The sequence below is a fragment of the Neoarius graeffei genome, chromosome 25, assembly GCF_027579695.1.
Source record: "Neoarius graeffei isolate fNeoGra1 chromosome 25, fNeoGra1.pri, whole genome shotgun sequence".
Lineage (NCBI taxonomy): Eukaryota > Metazoa > Chordata > Actinopteri > Siluriformes > Ariidae > Neoarius > Neoarius graeffei.
The window spans coordinates 5,249,407-5,274,877 of NC_083593.1; the positions used below are offsets into that span (position 1 = coordinate 5,249,407).

The 25,471-nt window shown below is 38.4% G+C and overlaps 1 long non-coding RNA gene across 1 annotated transcript in view; it reads left to right on the top strand.

Annotated features, from left to right (window-relative positions):
• The window catches only part of LOC132873567 (uncharacterized), a 69,554-nt gene that overhangs the window by 14,274 nt on the left and 29,809 nt on the right, over window positions 1–25,471 (top strand). Inside the window, exon 2 of the long non-coding RNA XR_009651575.1 lies at window positions 24,661–24,711. This is a non-coding gene — a long non-coding RNA (uncharacterized LOC132873567). The remainder of the gene's footprint in view (window positions 1–24,660; window positions 24,712–25,471) is intronic.

The following is a 25,471-nucleotide window of genomic DNA, read 5'->3' on the forward strand; positions in this document are numbered from 1 at the left end:
CGGAATTGCGTGATTATTGACCTCTGCAAGTTTGATCGATGAAGTGGGAAAACAGACGGCCCCGTGTTCATATTTTGTTAGCAACGAGCTAAGCAGCTGACTTGGAAAAGAGATATACATTTTCTTTCTCAAACAGTGAACTGTACAACCAGTGTTCTAGATTTAACAAACAAATATGTCTATGTTGATTTAATCTAGAGCTAATGCATGCATATACAGTATAATGCATTTAAGAAGCGTAAGAAGTTTTACTTTGTTTCTGATGCTGTGGGCAGCCATGTTGATTTGACGTCACTCTGTAAACGGAAGGAACTCGGATTTGAGAAGAAGAACACGAACTGACTTTAGTCTTGGTGGCAGTTCATGTCATGAAAAACACGGTCCACATTTACTCTGAGAAAGAATGAAGGGTTCACCAAGTTGTGCAAAAATATTAACAGTACCATCTCTAGTAAATAGTACAAGCAATGTTTTTTCATACATTTTTAAAATATTTCTTATTCTAAAGAACCAGGGGCGGCACGGTGGTGTAGTGGTTAGCGCTGTCGCCTCACAGCAAGAAGGTCCTGGGTTCGAGCCCCGGGGCCGGCGAGGGCCTTTCTGTGCGGAGTTTGCATGTTCTCCCCGTGTCCGCGTGGGTTTCCTCCGGGTGCTCCGGTTTCCCCCACAGTCCAAAGACATGCAGGTTAGGTTAACTGGTGACTCTAAATTGAGCGTAGGTGTGAATGTGAGTGTGAATGGTTGTCTGTGTCTATGTGTCAGCCCTGTGATGACCTGGCGACTTGTCCAGGGTGTACCCCGCCTTTCGCCCGTAGTCAGCTGGGATAGGCTCCAGCTTGCCTGCGACCCTGTAGAAGGATAAAGCGGCTAGAGATAATGTGATGTGATGTGTGAAGAACCAGTGTTTGCACTATTTGCTACTGATGGTGCTGTTACTATTTTTTGCACATCTACATTTTCCAAAGTGCAAATTATGCAATTTATTGATGATTGCATTATGTAAGAACAAAAAAAATCATAATCAAGAATCGTTCATAAAGTTGAAAACAATCAAGGGTTTTTTTTTTCTTTTTTTTCCCAGCTTAGCCCTAGCTTGTTTACACAACACTTATTCATGAGTTCATCCTTGCTTGTGGAGCAGCATTTTAAAGAAATTGTCCTCAGTGTGTAATGAAGGTCAGACTTGGGGTTATGCGTGGGGTTCCAAGTTTTATGTGTTATGCTTATTAATATTTACATATTAAAAGAGATTAAAAGTGTTTGTTCATATGAGACTTGCCACATCACCTGAAGTTAATAATGTGATGTGTATTGGGAAAAAGGAAGTAGTTTGAAGATCACACACACAACTTCTGTGTGGTGCATACTGATATGCTCGGTTGACCCATGAACATCTGTACCATCTTCTATAGTCTTATTTTCAGTCTGTGAGATGAATGCATGTGTCTCTGAACCATCACTTTCACCGGTCCACTTCCTTATCCTCCCCTTATGTGTGCTTTTTTTTCGGTAGTCTGTTTCCTGAGATCTAAATAACTGAAATATCATACTGCACCCCCACCTACCTTCCTGCAAGTGACCGCTTCACATCTGCAAGCCTGTCTTAAAGGAGGGAGGGACGTTTCTCCTGCCTGTGAGACAGGAACAGTCTTTCTGGACTGCAGTAGAATGGTGTTGAATAGACAGAGAGGAAAAGAAAGAGCTGGTGGTTCACTCATGTCACTAATCACTTTGAATAGAATTTTTTTTAAATGCTAAAGGTGTGTTTAATTTTTTCCTGTTTTCTAATTTCTGTATTGCCGTGGTCTGTTTTGCTTCCCTCGTCTCCCCACAGGAGATGGGCTTTGATGAGGCTGTTAGAGGAAGCTGGGTTGCGTGTGCGAGGCGTTCCCCACGCGTCATTGTCTGTTCACACCCTGAAAACTATGCATCATCCAGCTTGTGTGTGTGTGTGTGTGTGTGTGTGTGTGTGTGTGTGTGTGTTTGTGCACACACATGTGTACGCATATGACAAGCTGCTCAGCTGACATTGGGATTGACCTGCGGGTGTGCATGTGCGAGAGCTTAGAGCACTCAGGAGGGGGTGTGTGAAGTAGAGGTTATGTGTGTGTGTGTGTGTGTGTGTGTGTGCGCACCGTTTTGATTGTGCATATGGCAGAAGCAGTTGTGTTTGAGAAAGGGAAGGGTGATTCGGGTGCGTGTGTGGGGGGGTGTCTATTCTGAACACAAAGCAAAGAGAGATCCCCCCCCCCAAGCCAAAGTCTCCCAGCATGACTTCCTGGGTGACGGGATCTCACACGTTCACGCAGTGATTTTATTAAGCATTGATATGCTAATGAGGGGCAAAGGAGGAGCAGATTCTCACATAAACTTGATCTGGCCATGAATAGCGGCCTGTACGGCCTGACCCCTGACCACCCGGGCCCTAGTGCTGAGGAGAAATGAAAAGCAAGCACATTCCATGGCTTCTCTCTCTGACACACATACATACACTCTCTCTCTCTTTCTCTCTCTCTCTCTCGATGACGATGAGGCATTCTCAAAGACTGACCAACAGCCATCACTTCATTTCACTGTTATTCCTCTAACCTTCTTTTTCCTTCCTCGTTCTTCATTTGATTATTTTTTTCCTGCTATTTATCCTTTTGTGGCCTGAAGGATCACACAGAAATTTCTCCATGCATTTAATTCACATTTTAAATGTGTTTTAATATGGATATTTCCATGTGCTCCAGTTCCCCTTTTTTCCTAAACCATAAGAAACAAACGGTAATTAAGTAGGCTTCATGTAACACAGTATAACATTATAATTTTCTCCCATTCTCTCAATTTCTCCTTATTCTTTTTCTGTTGATTTTCTGCTCCCTGAAACAAATTATCTCTGCATTGTGTAAGTGTGAGATTTTAATAGTAATTCCATTATCTGTAATTTAGATGCACAAGATTAAAAAAAAAAAACACTGACAGTTTATGAATAGTTGAGCCCCTGGGATAAAAGAAACACGTCAGCCGGGTCCTAAGTTTTGTTTTGTTTTTTTTGTCTGTCATGCATGCCTCCTTCATAATCTCGCCTCAGGGTGCTAGGTTCCTGCCGGCCCAATTGCACGGCTTGCACCAAATAAGATTTGTCCTGCTGGATATAGATTATTATCAATGCCCTGCCACATTACATTATACTTTATGATTGTGTTAATCAGTGTCACAACAAACTAGTGTTTTAGTTTTTTAATAAACTACTTGAATTAACTGCTTATGTTTAGAACCTGCTTTCTTAATCTTGACGAAACTTATTCTTCATGTCTTTGCTGATTTAATTTCTCAGTATGTCTACTCATTGTCATTTTTAAACATGAGTTCAAGCAGATATAAATTTAATATGAAGAGGTTTATTTAAAAAAAACTACTGTTTTTGTCAAGTTTAAATAAGTTAAATTAAATAAATGTTAAATATCAACATTACATTGCAGGTTTATTGATATTTTATTTTTCTTTAACGTCTTACTTGATGTACCATGCGATGAGTGACAGTAATATTGTGGTCTATTAGCCAGAATGAGGTAAATGGGTTTTGCCTTTCAGTCATTTCAAATGAGGACACTCTGTTGTTTCTCCATTAGCCTCATTTAAAAGAGAAACATTGCAACAGAAAGGCAGATGGGACGCTCGTTTACTCACTCGTTTATGAACCTGAGTGTCTTTGGGAATGTTTTGTTCCTTTATAAACAGTAGAGCCTTTGTGTTCAGAGTATTTTTTTTTTCTTCCAGTCCCCACACGCGTACGTGCGCACACATACACACACACACACACACACACACACACGATGAAGCACACACGTTGAATACAAATCAAAGTCTGGAAACAACATGAGGTTTAAAAATAAAAAAAGTAAATAAATAGTATATTGAGTAACGAACAAAAAGATCTGACTCAATGTCTAGTCAACTAACCTTTACATTTAAAAATCAACTTTATTGCAGCTCTGGTCATACACACCGAATTTATAGATTCTGACATTTCTATAGGCTTTAAAGTCGGGGGGGGGACAAAAAACCTTGGTCAGTATCAAAGAAAAATAAATTTATATATTTAGTTTACAGATTATATGGTATAAATGTCTGAATAGTCAAGCAACTGATTTTTAAGTTTACATTTTACTTATTATAGTATTTTAGAATGAAATTGTCACTTGCAAAAAAGTTAGTTACTAACAGACCAAAAGACATGACTAAATGTCTACAGATTAATAAAACTGATCCTTAATTCAATTTACATTAAAAAAAACTTAATTGCAGCTCTGATTATACGTGGGTGAGTCAAATAAAAATGATATAAACGTGTAGTCACAAAAGTAAAAATGTAAAAGCTAATTTTACTGCTACCTTCAGCCTGAAACACTTTTGTGACACCTGTTCTTACATTCTGGTGCTTCTGTAGATTCGATTAACTGAATCACGTGTTAAATTATTAAAAAATAAACAACAGTTGGAAAATATCAAGGACCATTACCATCAAAGAATGTGAAGACTTTTATATGTAATAAAAATCTTTGAAACGAGCAAAAAAAAAAAGTTAATTGCATTGTATGTTACCTAAAATAGACCAGATGACATGACTAAATCTGTCCTTTCATAAACTGAGAAACTGATTCTTAGTTCAGTTAACATTTAAAACCCAACTTTCTTAGATTCTTACACTAATTTAGGCTCAGTTAAATTAGTAACAGTAGTCAATACCATGGATTGTTACTACCAAAGAATATGAAGATGTTTTAATACATTTGAATGAAAGTGCATCTTTGGGACTGACAGTAAAAGAATGAAATATGTTTAACAGACTAAATGGTTGCATATTTGTATGCTTAATAAACTTAATTCAGTTTACATTAAAAAAAACTTACATTCTTATTTGTATTTCAGCTCAATTAACTGTTAAACTATTATTCATTAATAATAAAAAAAAAGAGCAGTAAGACCCTTATCGTTGAGTCTAACAAAAAACAAACAGGAATTCATAGTGTTAAAAAATGACCTTTAATTCAATTTACATTTAAAAAAACATCTTTTGCAACTCTGATCATATGCACACCTGATTCTTACTTCCTCACAGTGTGATTAAGCAAATAGCGTGCATTAAATTGGTATAAATTCATAACAATTGGACAATATCAAGGACTTTGATCATGAAAGAACGTGAAGGTGTTTTATATCCACTAATGTAATTTCAAAATCATATTGATGCTTCAGAGAGTCACTGCTACATCCATATTCTTGGTGTGTAACAGGATGCGTTTAGTCATTGGGTTGGAATGACTTTTTTTTTATTATTAATTTGTTTTACGTCTTGCTCATCATAATTTAACCTGAATGAACTTAAACATCGGTGTGGATTAACATATGAAAGTGGCACCGTCGGATCCCGCGCTCCTCTCTTAACCCATAATAACGTTCCTTTCCTCTAAACAAGGCCGTTTCCAGCTGTTTATTTTGTTACCATTTGAACCGTCACGAATGACAATAGCCCATTAGTCAGCTACGTACTAGGTAAGTGAGGTAATGTTGACATTAGAGCTCGCGTAATGGCGGGACTCATGTTGTAATGTGTGTGTCTCTGTGGGTGCTTCATACACATGAATGCGTGTGGGATGTGCTGAGGGAAAAGAGGGAGGGCGATTCCAAGTGACACCGTTATTATGGATCCACGATCCATCGCTGGAGGGGAGGGCAGTGTTCACCCGAGTGAATATGACACCTTGAGTAGTGCCTCTGGACATTATAAACCCTAGGGGAGGACTCGCATTCATATATTTTTGCCTCTTATTAGTAATGGCATCCTCCGGTGCTCTAGCAGGTCTGTTTATCCTTGAGGATTTAATGTCTGTCTGTCTGTCTGCTCGAGACTGGGGATGTGTGCCAGGATGCTGTAGACATTTTGTCCACACAACACTAGAGCAGTGTGATAAAATCATAAGCGTGAGACATTTAATATATCAAGGTATCAGCTTTGCAATTTCAGTTTGTTCCTGATTCAACTGGATTGGTTTTGTTTTGATTTATTTATTTATTTATTAATTAGCTGAGCATCCTTGATGTAGTTCCCTTTGGTCACGTAGTTTTTATTAATGAACTTAATTTGAATCAACTTCATAACAATACATGGAAACTTGTTTTCTCTCATGTTTTCCTCCTTATGAACTCGTCAATTCTGTTTTTAAAATAAAAATGACAATCATATAGCACAAGCATATAGCTGTGTGTGTGTAATTATTTATAATAAATTTATTTGTCTTGATATATGTCCATCTTTATCATCACACACAGTTATCAGGCTACGCACAATGATGAATATACTGTAACTTCATTTAAAAATAAACATAATAAAAATAATAATAATAGATAAAAATCCAAAGCTGTCATTCAGTGAAGAGATGGATCTTTGTGGAATATTAGGTTGTATGTATGACAGCAAGATTTTTCATAATCAAACTAATGAATTTGGTTTATGGTAAAGACTTTAATGTCAGATTTTTTCATTTGCATGTCGATTTTCTTTTAATTTGAATTCTATAGACTAGTTTGTGTCTGAGTTACAGTAATGCATTAGGAACATTTTAGGGTTGTTGTTTTTTTTAAACTTGGTTATTTAAAAAAAAAAAAGGAAATACTGACATTTTGGCTTTTGAGATTGCTTGTGGTCATTCAGACTTCCTCTAATTACCATAATGTAATGAATAATCCACTTGTAATATCAGGATGTCATCCAGCTCTATGATTTATTAATTGTGGCTCATTATGATTTGGTGGAAGACCTTCGATCTACATTTTTAACACGTCTACCTGCATCTAATGACAAGCATACTGCTGTGTCGCAGGGCGGCCTTGAATATTTTTAGAGCCCAGACTAGTTTTGATTTATTCTGCGGTCATTCAGGCCTTCCTCTAATGGAGCTAATGTGATGGATGTGTGGAAACTTGAGTTAATGTGTTTAGCTGTGGCTGACAACCTCCATGTTTCTAAAGTGCACCAGTGATGCAGGGCACACAGGAACGGCTTAGGCATGGAGCTTCCATGCTCTCTGACTACTTTCTCTGATTTTGTTCCGGCTTTAAAAGTGTGCTGGTCTTCATTTGTTCCTCTCTTATTCTTCACAAACTAGCTGATGATTTTGTCCTTTAAAAAAACAGACATGCTTTTTTTTCCTGTGGTGCTAATACTTTGTACTCATAAAACGAGCAAGAAAAAAGAAAACACCATCGTTTTATATCCACTTTAATATCTGAAAATGGCTATATTTTCTCTGCACTCTGTCTTATTTGTGAAAATGTGAGAAAAGATACATCACTGGGTTGATAAATGTGTGGATAGAAAAAGAAAAAAAGACAAATATTCATGTAGTATGGAGCATTTGTGGTGTTTGATGTTTGTTTATTTATTTATTTCTCTATCTGGATATAGAAGTGGCATTTTCATGACAATTGGAGAAATGTATAAAATCAGACTGATATTTTAATAGTTATTTTTTATTGAAGTTGAAATAAAAAAAAAATAGGACTTGATAAGGACCAGTGGACCACTGCTGAAAATTAGGCAAAGAATTGCGTATATGTATATTTAGAATTTTATTTAACCTTATTTTGCTTTGTTCATTTTCATTTCATTTTGATTTTAAATATTGGTGGTAAACAGATCACCGTCTCTGTTTGTCTTTGAAGTCATACATTCATACAGCATATATACATAAATAGCATTTTGGTTCATTACCCCAGCAGCCTTGCAGATAAAGGATTATGTAGTTATAAAACCTTTCTGACATTAATTTTAGCGAGTGTAATGATGCAAATTTTAATGTATTTTGCAGCTAAAAATCTGAACAACAAATCCCATTTTATAATTGTATTCTCACTCTGCTGTGCTGCCGATGAGGTCTGAAATCCTCCCCATCTTTTACGACTACAGTTTTACTTCGTTATGCATCAAAGTCGAGCAGCTTAAAGACCATTGCTCTGCTCATTTTCTGCTTCCTGGGAACAATAACATTGTCTTCTCACTTCACTGCTCCTTTTCCTTCCCGTGCCTTTGAATTTGCTCACTTTCAGCCAGGGGTTTTGTCCTCCCTCCTCCTCCTCCTCGTTCTCCTCCTCCTACCGTGCTCCATGGTAATGTGTCAGATGGAGTGCGGAGACGCCTCCAACAAAACACTCTTTATATGTTTTAAATGTAGTGTGGATGTTACGGTCAGGATTTCCCTACTCTTCATTTAAAACTTTTTTTTTTAACAACTTCACCTGAATGGTAATGTTGCTTGAAAAATATCATGAACATGTTGAGTAAAGAATGTTGAAAAATACATTTTAAAAACATTTAAGTCATGTTAATGCTGTAGGATAAAGAAGTGTTGGAATTAAATGGATAATACAAATTTAACTAAAATACTCTGGAGTAACTTTACGTTATAGGCTTTAAGAGTGCAGATTAATCTACAATTTTAAAATAGTTTTAATATCTAAAACTTTGTGTGTGGGGGGGGGAGGGAGATGAGGCACTTGATATTTAAAGTAGGAGTGTCCCTGAAGACACAGTGAATGTGATGTCAGATGTTTAGCTTTCACTGATTTTTTTTTTATTTTTAAAAAAAATATAATTATTTTATTTATTTTTTTTAATTAAAATGTTCGGAATTATTTCAAACAATTAAAAAAGCAACAAAATTACAGAAGTCACATTTTAAAATCTCGTGCACACTTTTATGCACTTATTTATTATACTTTACCCTTTATCCTTATATTCTATGCTGATTAAAAAAAATTTTATTTATTATAATTTGATTGTTTTTTTTCTCTAAATATGATACAAAGGATGTTAGAACATGAATATGAGCAATACAGTCTATTGATGAAAAGTCATATTTTGATGTATAATTTTAATTAATGTTGAATAACCTCAGATGTATTCAGTAATGTGGTTATTTTCAAAACAGTGATTATTAATAACAGTAATGAAATTTTCCGTAGTGAGTAAGTGAATCAAAAGGTAACGAGCAACAGTAATTGAATACATACTTGTGTTTTAAAATAAAAATAAATTGATTGTCACAAGAAATCTTCAGCAATCATATAAAAAAAACTTTATGTAATTAATTAAATGGGGAATAGGAATAGGAGCAGGCCACTTGGCCGGTCCTTACCGGAGAAGGAGGAGGAGGAGGAGAAGGGAGGAAAAAAATGCTTGCTAAGCTATCTGTTTCACACATGCACCGACAGAAGGTTCGATATTCATTCGATCGATGAATGAAAAAGCACAATGGCGAAATCAGACAGGGCTCCTTTTCAAATCGGCGTCTCTGACATCCCGCAGTCTCACGCCTGCAGCCGGAGAGCAAGGGTTACATCAAGGCTGCTCCCTGGACCGTGCAAACGAAGTCTAGACCAATGACCTGCTCAATGACTGCCCCTATTGAAGAGCAGACAAGTTCGCTTGGGGATGAAGAGAAATCGAGCCGGGACTCGCTTTTTGAATCGGGGTGCAGCCCCGTGGCCACTGGGAGGTAAGAGGAGGCATCTGCTTCCATGGTTACGGGCCAGGGCTTGGAGACCTCGCTATTGAGGAGCCTCTGGTTCTCATGCTCCTGCCGAGGCAATGTCACGCATTTTAAGCGGATGAGGACGGTCCAGGACAGACTCCGCAAACAGCATGGCAGCTTTTTGAGAGCAAAACAAAAATGATAGCACATGGCAGTTTTGGAGGGGGGAAAAAGAGGGAGGAGGTACAGAGTAGATGTAGAGTGTGTCACATGATCTCGGTGATACCAGTTTCTTATTTTAGAAGAAGATATTATCCATGGAGGGAGATTTGTCCGTCTCTGAGTGTTTTGTTTTGGGGGTGGTTTTTTTTGTTTGTTTGTTTGTTTTTGTTTGCCCCTGTTTGGGATGACATAGATTGTTTTGATGGCATCTCTTTTATTTTTTTTTATTTATTTTGAAAGATGAATAGCAAATGAAAGCACAATAATTATACTGAATGTTTGTTTTATAGTGTGTCATCCTATTTATAACTTATTTTAATTTTCTCATCATATTTAGGTAGTTTAAAAATACTGTCACTTTTTATTAAATTGTTTGTTGACATTTTATATTTCAAGTCTTTCTTAAAAAAATGAAGGAAGATCAAACACATTTAATGGCTGGCTTCTCGTGGCTTGTGGACAGTGTGCGTTTAAGGTTCGGGGGGTTGTGACTGTGGGGGAAGTGTTGGAACGTTGAATTTGGTCATGCAGCTGACGCTTGCCCTCCCAGAGTGAAATCAGAGCAGACAGATGGCCGTCTTCTAGGAAGGGCTCAGGGCAGCGGATTTTCTCTCGGATCGTGGGAAAGTCTTCGGCTGAGTTCACCTGCTTGCCGAGCTGCAGCAGGATTAATACGGAGCTGAAATGAACCTCGGTGCAGTGCACAAAGAGGAAAAGAGCGACAACACAGAGCAGATCTCAGGACATTACTCGCATTGAGCTCATGTGGCCGGAATGGTGGGTTTTTGAATGTGGAGCTTAAAAACAGGAGAACAGGGCAGGCAATGGTTTCAGCCATTTTTGGATTTGTCTTGATTATATTCTTCACTGTTTGCTTGTCCTTGAGCATTTGGCAAGATCTCTTTTTCCCATAGTTTCACATGGCTTCATTTTCTTGAACTCCAGTGTAAAAGAATATACAGTTAAATATTTTAGATTTAGTTACTTTAAATGTTTCGACTTCATGTTCATTTTAAAAATGTAATTAACCTCAATCCAACAACCAGCAATGTTTTATACAAGTTATATATTTAAAACATATATATATATGTATGGTTTTGTTTTTGTATTATTTTTACCCCACACAAAATGACTCCACTGAAGCACCAGCACTATGAAGGACTGTGTTGCATTATGAGACGTAATAAATTTAAATAAATAAATAAACAAACAAACAAATAAAGTCCTGAAACTCCTTTCTTTTCTTTCTGAAGCCTGCACAGAATTACCTGTGGACTGGACAGCCACAAACGCACTACTCCAATTTTGTAGAAGACCAAAATTCTCCAAGAGAACGGATGCTTGAAAATAAATAACAGAAGACTTCCTTTTTTATGATTCAAAGACACTTTTTATTCTCCTTATTTCTTTCCTAAGTTATTCTTTCTAAAACCCCAGATGATGGAAACACAGAAATACAAACTGATTTTACAGTAAATTAATTTCAGATTAATTAAATAAAAGTTTTTGAAATGAATATAAATATGCCTACTGAGTCAATTTAAAAAGCTTTTTTTTAATCTTTAAAATAATTAACGACCCACATTGTATTTCATTATAGTGACGTTTTTGTCCTGATATGAGCTCATGATGTATTCACACTCGGGTTATCATCTACATGCTAAACAGAAATATGATTAAAAGGAAAGTGTGGATTAATATTTAATCATCAAAACATTTAAAATATTTAAAAACATGAGTAAATCCGGCTAAGTGTAAGTGATAACTGCAGCCGTGCACGTCCCCAGTGGCAGTGTCATTAGGTGTTTGTTGTGGTCCTGGGTAATGGGGCTGAAAAAGGCATCTGTTGAATTCGCCGTGTGTCATCTGACTTTGGCGTCTTTCAGTGAAGAGGCTGTAAAACAGGAGCTCATAGACTGTAGCGAGGTGCTTTTGGCTCTACTCTTTCGTTTGTTTTTTGTTTTTTTCTTATGTGAAAAGACGATACTGGCAAGGGATCAGGAATTTGTGCCAAAAGGGATTTAAGGTGAGGACAGAGAGGACTTTGTTAGCGGAATCACGAGAGGAAACTTGTCTTTATGTGCTCTGTCAGAGTCCCTCATGTCTCATAAACTATCTGAAAAGCAGAGGCGTTCGTCTAATCTCTGTTTGAGAGTGCCACTGGTTAGAGTCAAGAGCACTCCAACGGGGCCACAAGATCAAACACAAACATTTCGCCTGCCTATACAATGGTGTTTAATGATATAGTGCTTGACTTGCTGTGTGAATCTGATGTATTTCAGGAATGTTCACAAAGCGTCCCAGAGTTGTGCTTGGAAGCCGGCTATGATATTGCTACGGTATGAAATTTAAACCCGTGTTTAAACCACCGGATATGTTTGCAAAATTAATTCAGTAATTTTATCGTTTCTTAAAAATACAGCATTCTTGTCGTAAAAATGTCTTTTCTCATAATTCTAGTTTCATTGGGTCAGTTAGCCAAAGGTCTCTGTTTAGATAGGCGTCTGTTTGGCAGCTAGGAGGGGTTGAGGTCTGCACCACCTTCGGGATCGGCTCCAGTCGCCGGAGACGGAGGTCTAGTTTGGACCAGGATCAGGACAAGGGACTAATTGGGTTACTGGGCCTCATTAGCCCTCGGCTTGTCCGTTCTTACATAAATATACGCAGAAACTATTCGAGTCGTGGCTTTGCTAACCTGTTCACGTCATGGGTTATTTTTAAAATGCTAATTTGCCATCGGTCTCAAGGCCAGCCATCATTCATCATCGAGGACAGGAGTGCAGTAATTACACCAGTGTCATGTTTACCTTGCATAGGGTGTAGAGTCGTTCCCATAATGACTGGTCACTGCCAGCTGTTCAAGTCGAATGCTATTTGACAATTATTAAAGCTAAAATTCTGTGTTTGTTACTGGATTATCGAGAGGTTGATTCAACATAAAGTTAGTTCTTGGCAGGAAATGTTACGTTTTCCAAAGCACGTTCATAACGTGTAGATACAAATGCCATGCAGCTGTCTGATTGTGTGTCACAATAAACAAGGCTTCCCAGATTGAGTTCAGTTCTGAAAACATGGTCAATAGTGTTTATCTTCAAAGCTGCACAAGAAGAGAATTCCAGCATGGTTTTACAATTGTAAATGTATACATTTTGCACGCAGTCTAAGTCGTGCTAAAAGTGTTGAATGGTTATCAGAGGTCAAGTTTCAAGTTAAAGAAAAAAACAAATAAAACGGTGCTCTGAAAAATCTTGTTTGGAATTGGGTAGTAAACTGTAATACACTGAAAGGTTTTGGGAAGTTCCTCTTGCTACTCATAGCTAGTTTGAGAAGTAGAATAATGTCACTTGACATTACATACTTCACCTTTAATGTTTTGTTTAGGAGCATGCTGTAAGAATAATACAAATCCAAGGAAACAACCGGGGAGGATCAGTTGCAGTGGTGTGTAACCCATTTAAGGTCTTTGTTCCAAACAAAGTGGCCCCCCAGGGTACATGACACTTGTCTCAGTGGTCTCTTATGTGGGATTTAATGGGTTAACACCAAACAAAAGACACTGAGAACATGTAACACAGCAGGGGGAACCCAGTGGTAACGCCATACAGCCATGATTTTTAAACCAGTCAGTTCCTGTTTAGTTTGCTTACGGTACAGGGCTTTGGTGAGCGAACCACATGTTGGAGCAAAATATGCTAGACCAACATCAAGTTATGATTACACCCTAATATGAGACGAAAGGATAATGAAAAACAAACATTTTCATTGCGATCTTGAGAACATACCATAAAAAAATGAATTTTGTCGTTTGGCAGTTTGAACACTTCCACACAACGTAATAATATCACTGCTTATACTCTATTTCTGTGGTATTTATAAATAGAGGCAAATAGCAAACCCTTTGGACCGATTCTGCTCATATTTTCCTGTACGTGACTCAGATACTAACTTTATCCAAATATCCAGAATCCGTGACACAGTGGTGTGTATGCATCACAATTTACCAGAACTACATACAGCAAGGGTGTAATTTGAGTAAATCTGATGGTAGGTTGAAGTGTTATTGTGAATCATTTGTGCATTTTCATCAACAACCAACAATGTCATGCATAAGATTTTCTCACTGTTGCTCTGTGATCAACAGTGTCCTTTCACCTGGGTTTTTGTCTTTATAAAACACTAATTTGCGCATATAATAGCTACCTAGACTGTTTACACGTTTCTCAGGCTGAGAGAAGGTCATTGTTTTCCTGTTCTATAAATGCAAAGCAATTTTGGTTCTGCAAATTTCCTACATAGCACAGAGGAGAATTATAATTACGCCTTTGTGTATCATTCCTGCTGTGGTTCTCTGAGCATTTTGCTGAGTTGACAACATCTCAGGCGGTGGAAAATGCCAAAGGTTTTTTTTTTTTCATAATAAATTCTGTTCGTCGTTGCAGTAGAGGGATGCGGTTTAGGCATGAGGAATTTAAATTAGGATACTTAAATGGACAGTGGAAAGAAGCAGGCCATGAAGTAGATGTAAATAGCATAAATAGTCTGTGGGTTGTGTGTTTATATGACCCGGTCTTTATGAAGCTCATAATTGTTTGTAGCTTACATTTCAAGGCATATTTCACTCACATCACCTGGCGCTGAGCGTTAAAATGGCTGATGTAAGATGTAACACACAAAAACTACTTGTTTTATATAGAAACTTGAGTGTCAGTATCTTCACTAGTTCATGAATTATGTTTATTGAATACCTTTATTTAATTACAGCTGCATTTTGAATTTTCTTTTCAATTGTCTGACGATTGTAATGACAAGATGGTATCATACTGAGGATTACTTTACGCAGTATGATGAATGTTTTCTTGCTTGCAGACTGCTTAACATTTGTCTTAGAAATGTATAAAACGGCAGGGTTTTTTTTATTAATGTCAGTGGAAATCTTTTTATTGGAGAAGTCTTTTTGCATAACCCAAACCAGGCATGGAGCTTTTCAGTGAATTTCATTTAAAGAAACATTCCTAATGTCGGATTTATTTCCAGCACTGCTGCCTATTATCATTGCTGAATTATTGTGTTATAACCTACATTTGTTTCATTTTACCTGTGTGTATTATTTCTTAATATCAGTGTTATATAACCCAATGTCCTTTGCAAAGATTTGCATGATGGACACCCTGAATGAACCAATTAGTAATTAAAATCTCACTATCGTTCACCTTCGTTTTCGTCAGACCAGTTAGGGTGATACTTTTTCAGTCCATGCTGAATGCCATTCTTTATTGATTTCAAGAGTGTTTATGAAGTCACACAATAGAGGTTACAAACTCAGATGCTTGAAATTCATAATGCATTGATTAGTTTTCTGCTGTTAAGAGAACAATAAGCTGAGCAGTATTTGGTCCAGGTAATCAATGCATCCTATTCAGAAACTGATTAAGCTTCCAGTTTTAAATGAAGGCGTTTTATATTCGTGATCCTGCAAAAAAGAAAGAGACTCAAAGTCATGTCTTGTTCTATTGAACAAAGCTTAAGAGAGACCTTAGGTTGGCTGAGCCCCTCAAAGAGATGCTTTCCTTTCTCAAAGTCGGCATTAATTAAATTAGCACTACTCATGCTGTGACATTGTTATCAGGGACTTCCCTTGAAATGGACTGATTTCTCTCCACTAATGGAGCCTTGACTAATCCAGGTTGTCCCCATACAGGGAATTTTGGGGTACAGCTGTAAAAAATTTGGTTCATCTTTTATGTTTTATTTTTAATCTAGACTTTTGACTAGGGAGCTTAGTTTGCCTAGCAACATACACCAAAGTGAAGATTTCTTTGTATGGAAGTGACAGGAAGGTAGTGGAGTGGCAGTCACTTCCTCCACTGGCATCCGATTAACTTACGATGCCGACTGTTGTTTTAACAACGTGTTTAATGGGAATAATTTGGTCAACTAATCACCTGCACTCCTATTGGCCACGTGTTTTCAATATGCGTCGTGCACCAGCTCTCTCCTTCCGTTTTCCCTTGTCAACAGCCTGGTTTCTGTGCTCGTCCCCACCCACAGGAGGCAGCTGCAGCCAATGGGGCTTGCTGAAAAAGTGCCTGTTTAGTCTGGGCCCGCGCGTCCTGAATTGATTGGCAGTCGGGTCAAACAAAGTCATTTTCTTGGCACGTTGCCTGGCAAACCTCTGCAAGCATTTAATGAAAGGTAGAAGGCTTGGCCTCTTTCCACTGGGAAACCGAAGATCTCTTTTTCAAAGACGTACCTTGCCCTCCACCTTCCTTTCTTCTCTCTCCACAGAGCTTTAACCCAGAAAATTAGAGCGCTGGAAGCTTTTTACTAAATTACATTCAAAAAATTGCATGTGCAAGTTGCTTCAGTTTGTTTTTGGACAAAAAAAAATGTAGTACGAAATATACATTTTAGCAACTCCATCAGCAACTCTTCCCTTTTTTTTCTCTGTTCTGTTTTGTATTGGGAACGACTGAAGCAGTTCAAGGCTGCCAGAAGGATTGTTTGCCCATGCATACAGTCAGAATAACCATCACATACTTCTTTAACCTGCACATCGCTCTTACCTTGCTTGCAGCAGTATTAAATTAGCAGTGATGAAGCTCCCTCTCTGCTGCAAGTCTATTTGGCTTTGAGGCCAAAATAACACTTCCTCCCTCATGAGCTGTCTAGAATAAGATGCAGATATAATGTTTCTTAAGAGCTTATATCCAGTCATGCAGGCTTTCCGTGAAGATTAACATGGCATGTAAAAATAATGTTTGACATTTCATTTTCATCAGGAGTGATTCAGTTCAGAGATGCTGGACATGTGCGCTTGACTGCAGTAAAATATAGGCTTCCATCCCTGGGTTTTTTTTTGAGTGTGTGCATGTAAGTAATAAGGCAAATTGAAAATTTTTAATGATATGATAATCCATCATATCTGCGGACATTGTTGTAGTATGTCAATAAATAGCCACAGTTAAGTAAATGCAGTGATTATCGATCAACTGTATTTTTGTCTGCCTCTGCCACCCCCTGTGCATTGTGCACTTGGTTCGTTCCGATGGTGGCACTGCATTATGGCTGTTTCGCATTACAGGGACGTCTGTCTAATATTCCCCCCTGTCTGGTTTGTAATGGTTTGTCCTGTCCTGTGGGAAAACCTTTTTTTTTTTTTTTTCCTTTTTTTTCTTTTTTTTTGCCCTGGTCCCTGTTGAACTTTGACCCTGAGCTGCCTGTTTTTCTGGATATGAAATTGTCCTTTTTTTTTGGGACATTGAAGCTGGGGGAGGACACGAAAACAAAGATGTGGGAGAACCATTTCCATTTCGCAATGCGTAGTAGAGATTAAGGATAAAAGAGGTCCACTTACGGTTACAATTTCTCTTTTTCCCCCCAGTACTCTTTTGGACGATGGAAGATTTGAAGCAGAGGATGCACATAATGCATAATTTATGTATGTTTATAAAAGTAATGTTATGAGTGTGCATACACGATGGCCTGGAGATGTTTGAATTTTCAACCCTTATTTTCTTTTTACCCTTTTATTATTATTAATCACCATCCAAGACTAAAACAACTTTTGCAGCTTCATTTTTTAAGTCATTGTAGTGGTGAAGAAGCTTGGTGCATAGTGGACACGCTACAGTTAGAATTTAAGCCTAAATTACATGCAAATTAAAGGATAAAATTATACAAAGTAAAAAAAATTATAATAATTAAGGTATCAAGATACCACGAGTTGTCTGAACAGCTTTAGTGCACCTTGGCATGGGTTCTACACATCTCTGAATCTGCCCTAAAGGGATTGTTCCAAAAGATATTTGTTAAAAATAATTTTTTTCAGTACAAGTATTCAGTACTAGTATACAAGCACTGTTCCTTACCTGTTTGGACTGGAATTTATTTTCAGACAGAAAACACTGGCTCAAATTCAAAAAGGATTTTAGAGGTTCTGGCCTAACAAAAACCATAAAGTGTGTTAGTAAGGTGTTGGGCCACTATGAGCATCCAGAACAGCTTCAGTGCATGATAGATAGATAGATGGATGGATGGATGGATAGATAGATAGATAGATAGATAGATAGATAGATAGATAGATAGATAGATAGATAGATAGATAGATAGATAGATAGAAAGAACATGGTGGCAGGAGGATATGAAGTTTATCTTCGAATGGTGAACATATTTCATGAGTGAGCGCAGCTTACGAGCGAACTATTTTTCAACACGAAGAAAAACTTCATATCTTCATGCCACCATATAATATTCTTTTTATTATATAGACACCTTGACAAAACAGGACACAAGTTAATCAAAAGAATTTTAATTTCAAACTGGTTCAGCGGGGAAACTTTGGAAGTGACGTCATCAATATCCTCACAAGTGAAGATTTTGGAGAATATGTCGCTCAGGTCCGGGATGTATTTTGAATGAAAAATGGGAGTTTTTTAACACGAGAAAATCAACTTCATGTCTTCAAACCGAAGTGTCATTTTCTTTTTATTATATAGACACATTCACAAACAAAAACTACACAAGTTAATCAAAACAATTTGTTGATTTCCTCACAAGTGAAGATATTGGAAATGATTCTATCCACATTCACTGGATATGAGCAATCGTACGCTCTGATTGGCTACTCTACTACGAGGATATCAGCTCATATACCGTGAGGTAGAGAAAAGCAAAATGGCGTAGTGTTGCTGAACCAACTGAGAATGAAATAAAAACTCTACTCAAAAACAAAACCCCCAAAAATACAAAAAAGCAACAAAATGTGGAATTAAAGTATTTGATGGTAAGAACTTACTTTTTTTTCTCAAGAATTATTATTATTATCACATTTTTCACAAATGGGCGGCACGGTGGTGTAGTGGTTAGCGCTGTCACCTCACAGCAAGAAGGTCCTGGGTTCGAGCCCCGGGGCCGGCGAGGGCCTTTCTGTGCGGAGTTTGCATGTTCTCCCCGTGTCCGCGTGGGTTTCCTCCGGGTGCTCCGGTTTTCCCCCACAGTCCAAAGACATGCAGGTTAGGTTAACTGGTGACTCTAAATTGAGCGTAGGTGTGAATGTGAGTGTGAATGGTTGTCTGTGTCTATGTGTCAGCCCTGTGATGACCTGGCGACTTGTCCAGGGTGTACCCCGCCTTTCGCCCGTAGTCAGCTGGGATAGGCTCCAGCTTGCCTGCGACCCTGTAGAAGGATAAAGCGGCTAGAGATAATGAGATGAGTTGAGATTTTTCACAAATTGCTACTGTCATTTCGTCAGTTTGTTTACATTCTAAACGGAAATTATTTTGTCGGATGTTTTGTATAAAGTTTTTATTTATCAAATTTGAAAAAAAAAATGCTCTGTTACTCAAAAATCCAGTGAATGTGAAGAGAATAAAACAGTTATTCCACTCAATCTCATTGTACATGGCTTGTAGCCAACTCGGTGCTACGAGCCTCATCAGTTATCAGCTCATGTACGACTTGATTTCGTGGAATAACTGTTAAATATGTTACTCAATTTCCCAGTAAAACACTCGTGTCTAGATAATAAAGATAGATAATTCATCCTGGAAGAGACCATGCCCATCAGGATAGAAATGTTTTATCATACTCAGGAGAACTTTGTATTGATTTGCAGTGATGCTTGCATGTAAGGGGACAAGAAATAAATGCCCCCCACAGCATACCAGACCCAGCATTATTTCCTTAAATTTGTCTGTAAGGAAAACACACGTGGACGTGGTTTTCTGTGCTTAAATTAGATTCTGCTCTCTTGTGGATGGCCTTGAGTGAGTGAGTCATGAGACCTGTCATATGGATGAGTTATCAGAATGAACCGCTTGACTTCAGCATCTTAAAGAGTAGAGCTTTTCAGCCAATCAGGATATGTGAAGGAAAATCCTCTCAAGATCTCAAGTGATACCGAAAAATTGTATCTTAACATGTCTGCAACATGTTCTCCCCGTGTCTGCGTGGGTTTCCTCCGGGTGCTCCGGTTTCCCCCACAGTCCACAGACATGCAGGTTAGGATAATTGGTGGCTCTAAATTGACCATAGGTGCGAATGGTTGTTCAGCTCTCGCCCATAGTCAGCTGGGATAGGCTCCAGCTTAACTGCGACCCTGTAGAACAGGATAAGCGGCTACAGATAATGGATGGATGGATAATCTCAAGGTGTATTTTTTGGTCACTGTGAATTATTCAGAAACTACACTGAAACTAATCCAACCCAAATTAGAAAAAGTTGGGGCGGTTTGTTGAAATTAAAACTGAAAACAACGATTGATTTGTAAATAATATTTGATCTGTATTGCACTAAAAACAATAGGACTGCACATTATTTTATGTTTTACCTAATTAATTTTATTGTTTTTTCAAAATAAACACTAATTTCAATTTTGATTCTTGCAACACATTTCAAAAAAGTTGGGACAGTAAAACATTTATCACTTTGTAATGTTTCCAGTCCTTCTTACAACACTTAAAAATGGTTAGGGATAGAAGACACAAAGTGATGAAGTGTGTCAGGTGTTATTTTGTCTCATTCTTCCTGCATGTCTTAAGGTGTGCAACAGTATGGGGTCATCGTTATCATATTTTTCGTTTCAAAAAACATTCTCTGTTGAGGACAGAGGGAACACACCCTCTTCTTCCACAGCCACGCCTTTGTAATGTGTGCAGAATGTGGTTTTGCATTGTCTTGTTAAAATCTCCCTGGAAAAGATGTCATCTTGAAGGCAGCATATGTTGCTCCAAAATCTCAGTGTACTTTTCTGCATTAATGCTCCATCACAGAAGTGTAAGTTAGCTTTGCCAAGGGCACTGACACAGCCCCATACCATGACACGCTCTGGCTTTTGGACTTGTTCCTGGTAACAGTTTGGATGGTCCTTTTTGTCTTTGGTCCAGAGCACACGCGTCCATTTCTTCCAAAACAAGACCTGGAATACTGATTCGTCTGACCACAATACACATTTCCACTGTGTGATGGTCCATCCCAGATGCCTCTGAATCCAGAGAAGTCGACTGCGCTTCTGGATACACTTAACATCAGGCTTCATTTTTGCACAGTAAAGTTTTAACTGGTGTTTGTGAGTGTCACTCTGTATTGTAGCTTCACAAAGGTTTGCCAAAGTAATCCTGAGCCCATGTGGTTCTATCAGCTGTAGATGAATGATGGTTCTTGATGCAGTGCTGTCTGAGATATCAGAGATCACAGGTGTTCAGCTTAGGCTTGCGCCCTTGCCCTTTATGCATCAAAATTCCTCCAGATTCCTTGAACCATTTAATGATATTCTGCACCATAGAGGGTGAAAAATCCCTTCATATCTGTCTTTGAGGAGCATTGTTTTTAAACATTTCCATAAATTTCTCACACATTTGTTGACAAACTGGAGATCCTCAGCCCATCTTTGCTCCTCAGAGACTAGGCCTTTCCTGGATACTGTTTTTGTACCAACTCATGATTACAATTACCTGTTGATATAATCTGTTTCAAAACCTGTTTCAGATCGCCCCGTCCCAACTTTTTTTGAAATGCGCTGCAGGCCTGAAATGCAGGAAAGGATCTATATTAAGAAAAGAAATGAAGTTGACAAGACAAAACATGAAATATCTCAGGTTCATTCTGTCTGCAATGAAATACAAGTCAAAGTAAATTTAGAAATCACTGCTTTCTTTTTTTATTTACATTTTCCTTACTGTCCCAACTTTCTCTGATTTGGGGTTGTAGGAAAAGTTTGTAAAGAATGGTGTAAATCTGGACCCAGAGTTAGAGTTAAAGGAGTTGTTTTGTGTTGGCTTATCTTATTCATCGCAGTATTACTAATCAAAATGAAATGCTCACACACAAGTCTTCTCATGAAATGGTTAGGTCGCTGTTGCTTTTTTTTTTTTTAAATGTGGGAATGAAACTGACTTTTCTTGTTCGCAAAAAATTTCTACGAATAAACATACTTTTTTTGTCCTCCTTTAGTTTGATTCCTGCCCAGTCCCCAATATAATAAAAAATAGCATTTGGCAATACAGAACACGTTTATGCAAACAAGTACGTGTCTTATACCAGTTGTCTTTGCTCTCACAAGGTCAGAGACATAAACAAAATGCTCCTTGTCCTTGTTCATCCACAGCAAGATATTTCGCCTTAAATAAAGTGCATTCCTATAATCCCTCGTGCTGGTCTACGGGCAGCGGGAGCAGAAGAGTGTCCGCTCTGATGCTATCTGCCGATGCAGGCACAAAGCAGGCGGGCTCAGAGTAATTGAATCCACATATCGGGTTTTGCGGGCTGGATTCCACAGGGCCAAGGCCTGGCACGCATCTCTCTGTGGAATGTTGTTCTGAAAGCATTGTTACCGATCCATTCCCATCTTTTCAGCCCAGAAGATAGTCCACAAAATATTTGCTTCTGGAGAGACCTCTTAGATGCTCATCTGTCAGTTAGGGGAAATAAAAAGGCTGGATGTATGAGGTCAGAATCAGAAACTCTCAAGTGAACAATTAGACTTATTTGTTGCCAGTAGGGGAGGGTACTGAGTTCAAAATCGAGGTGATTTAAGGTTATTGAATGGAATCCCAAATCTGAGTGGGGAGGGGGAAAAAAAGCAAACTTTCAATATAAGCTTTTCAGTACAAGTATTCCACAAAGGTGCTTCATAATCTGTTTAAAATGTTTTTTTTTTTCCTGCCTCATATTCATGGTTCTGATCTAAACTCGATTACTGTATTTACTGTGTTACCTGTATTTATTAAGATTTCTTAAAACTAAAAATAGATCCCAGGACAGATTATCTGGAAAGTCTAACAAATACAGGGTAAGAAATATTAGTTGTCTGCTGTATTTGCTGAACTATATTGCATCTTTTCTGTTCTGCTCCAGAGATACAGATTTGTTTTCATTCCTAAACACACCGAATGTACGTAGGTCTTTATTTTGGTAATCAGCTGGTGAGTTGAATCAGCTACATGAGATGAGGTAGAAGCTCTTCAGTGGCTGTATAGGACTGCAATCTGACACGCCTGGTCTATATAATGTGACACTGAATCGATGTTGTTACTTGAATTAACTGCAAAAAGTCATTAAGATTCTTTTTTATAATAATTTCACATTGGCATTTGGTTAATCGGCTGATAATTAGCCAATCACTCAATTAGATTTCATTGCTTCAAGCTGCACTGGAAGCGAATTATTTCAGAAGCACAATAGTGTGCCTGAAAGAATGGAGTATGATGTTTTGTAATGCATATTCCAATTGAATGTATTTTAATTTTGAATACAGAGGACTGGAAGTGTTTTAATGAGGCTTTGAAATACATCGGTGCTGCAGCATGCAGTTGCTTGGGGAAAGGTAGTAATCCTGCAGTGACTCACTGCTCATATATTTTTGGGACAAGTTAAGATTCAGGACACATTCCAGGGTTTGAGCATCTGCCTCACCTGCCATCTGCAACCAGAGCAGCATAATTACGCGCCCGGTTCCTGAATGCATTTGTGGACGTCTGGCCAGCAGTAAGCAACAGCAACTCGTGTAACAAGATCTCACGCAGTTTGTAGGAATTTCAGCAAACAAAGTTCGTAATTTTTTTTTCTTTCTCAGACAAGTTTGCAAGACATTTGTGCTATATTGAGCCAGGATACTGTCTCATTTACAAGACTGTGGTTCTGGCACTTGTGCGTGAAACTGAACCCCTGGCCGTGAAAATATCAGACCGACTTTGGACAGAGCAGAGCATTCCTGTTCTCCGTCACGCAAGCTGGCGCTCACACTCCGTGCACTGATGACGGGCAGCATGCCAGGTGGAGGTTGCCATGACTCCCAACACCATTCCTACCCGCTCCCTCCCCTCTGTTTCTCCCCTGGAGGTTGCCGAATTTTCGGGGTAGGCAGGGCTAAGGGTTTTGATTTAGACAAAAGATGTCTTCACACTGTCAGCTGAATGGTTCAGTGGAATGCTTTTCCGATCCCGAACCGGAGAACTGTTTGACCTTTTGGCTGAGGTTTTGTTATGGTGCCAGGACAGAGACAGAGAGTGATAGAGGGAAAGAAAGAGAGAGAGAGGGGAAACTTGGAAAGGAGAGAGAATTCTTTCCCTTTTTTTCTGCCTTTCGATGCCTGAGAAAATGGCGGACGGCGCAGCACAGTGCAGACCTTTACCTGAATTTGCCAAGATCTTTGGATCCTATCCCAGGCTGATTTAGATTTGGCATGGCACTCGTACTTATTAATTTTTTTTCTTGTTCTTACCAAATCTTGCGACTTTTCTCAGAACGGGAAGAAAACGTTAGACGAGGCAAACGCTTTAAAATATTCAAAACGAAACACATTAAAGTCCAGATGAATAGCTGAAGTGTTGGTAAGCTGGCACAGACTTTGTCATTGTTAAAAAACCCTGGCACCAATCGTTTCAAATCCACATCTCGGGTCAGACCGAATGAACATTAGCTGTTTTCATAACAATGCTATTTGGTAGGTTTCCTGCCCAGGAGTTTCTTTGCTGTCTGATAAAACTGCTGTGTGCGCAGAGTTGCCATGTTAAAGCATGGTACGCACTGGCAAGTGGCTGTCTGAACAGATTGCTGATGAACTTTGGTGGGGTGTTTTTTGTTTGTTTTTTTTTAATGGAGAAAAATTTGATTCATTTTTCAGTCTTGTGATTTGTACTCAGTGGAACTGCCCATCTGATTGTATCCTGCATTGCTTTATTGCCTTTGTTTAAGTTTCATTTTTTGTCATGCTTAAAAGGCTAGAAATGTTTACATTATACATAGAGAGATTTTTTTTTCTTGTGCATGTAACCTTTAGAAACAAAGGTATAAGTAATAGCAGAAATATGGTAGTTATAACTATGTAATTACAATAACACAAGCAGCAAGTCCATAATATTCAAGGGTTTTGTCTGATGTTGTGACTGATGATTGATAGTGATCTTTGTTTGTGTTTTTTCAGTGCGATGAGCTGCGTGCATTACGATACACATCCGGAGTCATGCTACGTCAGGTAAGCTGTCCGCCTTAATCTCTTATACCGAGTGCGTCACTACAGATATCAAGCATGTGATCATCACAAGAGCTTCTCAGACTGGGGCGTAATCTCTCAACCTGATGCACTCGAGAGAAAAGACAAGTCTGACTGTAACAGTTGAGCTACTCTTTGTTGTAGTTTTACCTTCTTCTTGTCTTTCGAAGGAATAAAATGTTCTTGCTTGATTAGTGATTAGCATTGCCAGTTTGTGATATAGAATGCGTTTATATTTCTGGTGGGGTTTTTTTTCCTGAGTTTGAACCACGTGTCATAAACCCGTAGATCCGATCTTGTGGCAAATCTGATAACCCAAGCTCGCTTCTGTGGGTCTCTGTCACTGTGGTGCAATCAGCTTTTTTTCTGCCTGGTTTTATATGAATTGATTATTTATGTTCTATAGTTTTGGGGATTTTTTTCCCCCCTTTTAAATTTAATACCTGTAGATGAGCAAAGCTCAATGGACACGCGCGTACGTGCCATCTTCTTAAACATGATAAAACCCCTGGTAAATCTTTTTAAAAAACGAGTGTTGTGCTACATGTCTTAGTTACTGTGAGCTTTTTTTCCCATTTCAAGCTCCAGATGTAAAGCAGCAGACTATGGAGATGAGAAGAAACCGTGTGCATCCAGGTTGAGGTAGTAGGTTGTATGGTTTAGAATTACACCATGGGAGTTAACTGTACAACCTTCTAGCTTTCCTTGGAGTACACTCATGTCGTCCAGCGAGACCCCATCC